Consider the following 6,160-nt stretch of genomic DNA (forward strand, 5'->3'; position numbering starts at 1 on the left):
CCCGGTTATTGGGCCCTTTAAACGGGGTCTTACCGAAAAGCAACTCGTATAAAAATATTCCAAGTGTCCACCAATCAACAGCGCTTCCATGCCCTCGTTTTTAATAATCTCCGGGGCTAGATACTCGTGGGTCCCGACGAACGACATTGACCGGACCCCGGTGGGCTCCGCCATGAGCTCGGGCAACGGGGTTACTTGGTTGTTGATTTCTGACTTGGGTTTTTTGTCTTTCTTGTCTTTTTTGGATCTGAAGAATCTTGGTGAGAAACATGATGTGGGACCACACATGACGGTTCGATGCATGACGTTGGCTCGATGCAGGCGGGTTGGATGCAGTAGTTGGAGGTCTTTCGAAGGGGCTCGTTGCTGTCAGAAGATGAGTTGACCATTGTCGGGTTGACTGAGCAGAAGGGAGAGATCGAAGTCGGACAGCATTATGTGACCGTCTTCTCTAACGAGCACGTTTTCGGGCTTTAGGTCGCGGTACACGATCCCGAGCATGTGTAGGTACTCCATAGCTAGGAGGATCTCCGCTACATAAAACCTGCAAAACAAGTATGCAAAAAGACATGATTATTATACTGATTGATTCAAATTCGGCCCATTAGTTATAAATGAGTAAATCTGGTTATGCTGAGGTTAAAAGTTGCTCGTGTAAACGAGCCATGACATTCGTGAATACTCGGGTTCAGCTTGTTAAAAGCTTAGATCGAGTAGATCTCAAGCCTAAATTGAAGCTCGTTTAATAAGTGAGCCGCCCATCTGAGTTCTACTAAGCTTGTGTGTTAGACGGGTCTATTATTAATATAAGTATAATAACTTTTAATTATAGAATTAATGTATATGAAAAGATATAATTATATAGGGTGAGGTTCAATGAATCACTCTATATATAATTAAATAATATATAATTTTTATTTAACAGAATAAATATTATAACTTTTAATTATAGAATCAATGTATATTACAAGATATAATTATTCTAAAACTATAGCTAAATAATATATAGGGTGAGGTTCAATGAACCACCCTATATATAATTAAATGATAATTAACAAAATTAACATATACAAAATACATATATATTATAGTTTTTTTATAATAAATATTTGTATATGTATAATTATGATAAAACTATAACTAAATATTACATATTATGTTTACTACATAAAATTCTATTTTTAAATGCATAAAAATATATGTATACAAATAAGTGAAATAATTAAATAAAAAAACAAGCTGAACTTGAGTTCTGGAAATAGATCTAGAAACCTACCAAGCCTGAGCAAAGCTCGAGCTTGGACGAGCTCGAGTTCAGCTCAACTTGTTTACTAAATCATTTTGTTTTAAAAAACTTTATCAGATCAACCCAACCCGACCGACTCATATTAAACCATATGAAAAACCATCCCGGCCCTTCTCGCCTATTTTTCCACCTTTACATTTAAGCTGTCAAGTTCATATCTATCTATTGTTCCATGTGAGTTGTGATCCCACCTTATATCAAGATAGTAAAGATTCAAACTTTATGGATAAAAAGGCTATCAAGATTAATTAAGGATTCAAACTTTATGAAAAAAACCAAGTTGGGATCAGAATAATACTTGACAGCTTGTTCGCAAAACCGCTTCGCGGGTTGCCTCTGTCTCAACATATGCAAATCGCCACCCGGGCAAAACTCCATCACCAAACACGAGAACTTATCCGTCTCAAAATGAGTATACAAAGTCGGAAGAAACGGGTGATCCAAACATTGAAGTATCTCCCGTTCTGTTTCAACTCGTGACAACTTGTTCCGACCCTCGAGTGACACTTTATCCATCACTTTCATTGCAAAATAAGATTTCATGCCACTGAGTTCACACAAATACACACTACCAATATCACCACACCCCAATCGTTTCAAAAGTCTGAAATGGTTCAGACCCAAAACCCCGTCTCTTGATCTAACGGTCTGGATTGCTTCCCACCGCGAGTCGTTTGATTTGTGGGGTTTGCTGATGTGGCTACTGAAAGTGCTGTAATTGCTTTCATCACTTAGATCAGTGCTTGTGCTTCCTCTGCATATACTGGTTTTTCCACTTTCAGTATTGTCTGTTTTTTCAGTGGATTTTGAAATGCTGACATTTTGAGCGGTCGGTATCGACGGTTTTGTTTCCTTGACCGAGCCCATTGACTATTTGACTTGCGTTGACCGACCAAGCAGCAAGCTTTAACCTGGTTTTGATGATAATAGATAAGTCAAAGCTTGACTTTAGATGTTTCTTGTGGATCTGCATTTGTAGAAGAGTTTTAAATTGTTAAATTTCAATACTTGAATACATTCGGGTCGGGTCGGGTCGGGTCGGGAACACATGTTTCACATTAGATCTTGGATTGGGGTTGTTTGGATGTGTGTTTAAAAGTGGTTGCTTGCAAATTAATTATCAAATCTTGTAAAAGGTAGTTTGTGGATTTGGTTTAATAGCTTGAAGCAGAATTAATCACATGATTTTTTTGTTTGATAAATCTGACTATTCGAGTATTAATTAAATGACCAAAAAGGCCATTCTTGTAAAGTAATGTTTGGCAAAAACCTGTAGACAGATAATCAGTTTTGTGACAAATATATCAACCAAAAGTAGAATATGTTAATCCAAACATTAAAAACTGATTATAACTAACCTCTTTGTGATCTGCTACCGCCTGATTTCAACCCGTGACACGTTACATACCCAAAGCCCGGATTCGTGATCCTGTTTTAATCCACATATTCTTATTCTAAACAACTTTTCCAATTAAAGTCAGAAAATTTCAAACTAGTGACAGATCTACTGTCAATTAACATCATCTAGTTTCAAAATTTAAACAAATCAAGAAACCATCAAAATTACAGTTCCAAGAACACCCACCAACAGAAATTTACAAGAAATCAAGAACCCATTAACAAAAATTCATAAAGTCGTGATCTTGATCTTCTCCAATAAAAAAGGTATTAATTTCCAGGGCTAAATTATAGTTTCAAACACACCCAACAACACAAATTTACAAGAAATCAAGAACCCATTAACAAAAATTCATAAAGTTGTGATCTTGAGCTTCTTAAATAAAAAATGAATTAATTTCCAGAGCTAAATGACAGTTTCAAGAACAGAAACTGTCAAGAAATCAAGAACCCATTAACAAAAATTCATAAAGTTGTGAACTTGATCTTCTCCAATAAACAATGAACATATTTGCAGAGCTAAATTACAGTTTCAAGAACACCCAACAACATAAATCATCAAGAAATCAAGAACCCATTAACAAAAACTCATAAAGTTTTGATCTTGATCTTCTCCAAGACACAACAAATAGACCACTTATCAAGAACTCATAAAGGTGTGATCTTGAACTTGTCCAAGAACCAATGAATATATTTGCAGAGGAGTAATGTGACCCCACAACAATGAATAGTTGAAAAGACAATCAAGAATCAAAGGATGATGGTTATGCAAAAAAAGTATATAATATACCTGAAAGATGAGAACAACTAACTTTAGGGTTCTTGGTGAAGCATGATTTATGAAAGAAAAGAAACAAGGAGATAGTAATAGTATGGTATAGTAGTAATGGTCCAAATAATAATAATAATAATAATAATAATAATAATAGTGGGGTGGTGTGATATAAAGAGTAAAAAAGAGCACTCTGTCCTATAATTGTGGTCTAAAGATGAATAAAGGACTAAAGGTTTCGAGTGTTGGGGCTGTCTATGTGGGGCTGCTGCCACTCCCCAAGATTTTATTATTATTATTATTATTATTGTGAATATCGATAACTTTGTTGCTTGTTTTCTAATTGTTTTTGTTTTGAAAAAGATAAAGCTTCATCTAGGGTGCCAAAGGATCTTAGAGGATCAAGATGTTTAAAGGGTTTATATCTTGTTTACAAAATAATCTAAAAGTCTAAAAGTTGAGGGTTCAAATCTTGTTACAAAGTGACCCAAGAATTAGGTTTAAATTATGAGGTTTTAAACATTTCATGTATAATGGTTGGCATGTCACAGAGATGTACGTTGTGTAGGATATATGAATCCATACTTGACATGAGTACCATCGGGTTGACACAAGTAGGACCTGTTTAACCAAATGATTTTCTACTCTTTTTTCGTGTATTGAAATTTTAAAGGGTTCAAATCTTGTTACAGAGTAAACCAAGAATCTAGATATTATAAGTTCAAATTATGGGGTGTTAAAAGGGTTAGCATGTTCGACCTGAACATGACATGGGCTTGTATAATGTGTCGGACATATGAACCCAAATATGATACAAGTAACCTCAAATTGACATGAATAGGACCCTTTTAACCATATGATTTTTTACTTTATATTTTTCTCGTATATTGATACATTAAAGTTACAATTTTATAAACAAAAAGTACACGAGTACCCTGACAATTACATTTTAGTTGTAGAATATTATGTCATCTTCGCCTACAAGTTCTTTTAATTTAATATACTCAACCAATAAAACCTATAAGTTTCATGTAAGTGAAGCGGATAATATTAATTGGTATGACATGTCTTTAGTTAAAACTAACTTAAATTTGAATAAAGAATAAGTATAAGGCTGAGGGGTGTGGGGCTTCAGCGGGGGCGCGAGAGCCCCTCCGCTCGCGCCCCCAGGCGCGAGCACCACACCACCGGGGCGCGAGAGGGGCGCGAGCACGGAATTCAAAGCAGGCGCAAGGTGGTTCGCGGGACCTGTAGGCGTAAAGGGACATTGGGAGACGTGAAAGAGCCGTTGGGACATGAGAAATGAGCCGTTGGGCTCTTTAATTTAATAAAAAAAAAGTGTTCTTCCTATATATAAACCCAAGATCACATAAAACAATTACCACACCCAAAATCACATAAAACAATTACCACAACTTCAAAAAAAAACCCAAAATCAACCCATCTTCCAAACTTTTTTTTAAAACATGTCTGGAAATTGGTACCCAAACCTAGATTCAGATTATAGTTACGACGATTTATGGTCGTCACCAGACCAATCGATGTTTTATACGGGGCCGCAAGAAACATCCGGCTTTCAACCATCCAACATACAACCGTCTCCTAACTTTGTTGTTCCGGAGACACAAGAATCACACGGTGATGCTACGGGAGCAAGAAGACGCGTCCACCGGAAAAAACAACTTGCAACGGACGGGCCGGGACCGGCTTCGACTCCGAGGATGAAACGGAAAACCACTCCGTGGTCATCGGATGAGAAGGAAGCCTTGTGTCGGGCTTGGATAGTCATTTCTGAGGATCGGCGTTGCGGTAATTGTTTTAACGTTTTTAAAAATGATTTTTAATAAAAAAGTTAAATAAAAAAGTTAACTGGAAATCTAATTTAATTATTCATTTTGCAGCCGACTACCAAAAAAGCAAGGTTTTTTGGACAAAGGTTAGGGAGACGTTCTATACGCTCGTTGGGAGTACAGAGCGAAACGCCGATATGATTTCGGGTCGGTGGTCCGAAATCAGAAAATTTGTCGGCTTGTTTACTAATCTTTTCAACAGGAACGCCGGTCGTATGAGACCAAGTGGCAGTGATGATTTGGCGGTTTACAATTTCACTGTCGAAGAGTGGAAGCAGGAGTGTTTGCGGAGGTATGGGACGGTGAAGACGTGGGACGATGTAAAGTTGTGGGAGAGGTTGAAAAGGTGTTCCAAGTGGGTTGAGCTGGTGGCGCCGGACGTTGATGCGGAAGTACGGCCGAAACGGACTAAAACAAGTTCGTCCGGAGCGTATAGCACTTCAATCGGGTCGGATTGCCGCGTTGGATTCGACCTAAACATTGCGGGGGAGGAAACGTCTTCACCGCCGAGGAGGCGGCCATTGGGACGGGACGCCAAGGGGAAAAAACCGGCTGAGGGGGGAGCCGTAAACATCGTCGATCTTGTTGAATCCCTCAATAAATTCAACAAAACCATGGAGGTGGTCTCTAATGACAAAAAGGAAAAAAGTCGAATGAGAGATTTGGACTTCCTTACAAGAGACTTCAGTAACCTAAATCCGGTCGATCAAATGCTGATGGAAAAGCAAAAGAAACGTATCCGAAAGAGGTTGATCGAAGAAGACCAAGCCGAAGAATAAGAATAATGTTTTTTTAGTACTTTAATTTTTATTTTATTTTTAGATATTAATGTGT

The 6,160-nt window shown here is 37.5% G+C and overlaps 1 pseudogene across 1 annotated transcript; it reads right to left on the reverse strand.

The window, feature by feature from the left end:
• Window positions 1-14: 14 nt before the first annotated feature.
• On the reverse strand, window positions 15-2,746 carry LOC143605507 (serine/threonine-protein kinase D6PKL2 pseudogene; annotated as a pseudogene). Its single transcript, XR_013148557.1, has 3 exons — window positions 2,665-2,746; window positions 1,605-2,273; window positions 15-544 (listed from the first exon to the last, which is right to left on the reverse strand). The product of XR_013148557.1 is annotated as a serine/threonine-protein kinase D6PKL2 pseudogene (transcript).
• Window positions 2,747-6,160: the final 3,414 nt, after the last annotated feature.

Source organism: Bidens hawaiensis, unplaced genomic scaffold (assembly GCF_021521415.1).
Source record: "Bidens hawaiensis isolate Kalapana, Puna unplaced genomic scaffold, B.hawaiensis_p1.1 tig00069964_1, whole genome shotgun sequence".
NCBI classification, from domain to species: domain Eukaryota; kingdom Viridiplantae; phylum Streptophyta; class Magnoliopsida; order Asterales; family Asteraceae; genus Bidens; species Bidens hawaiensis.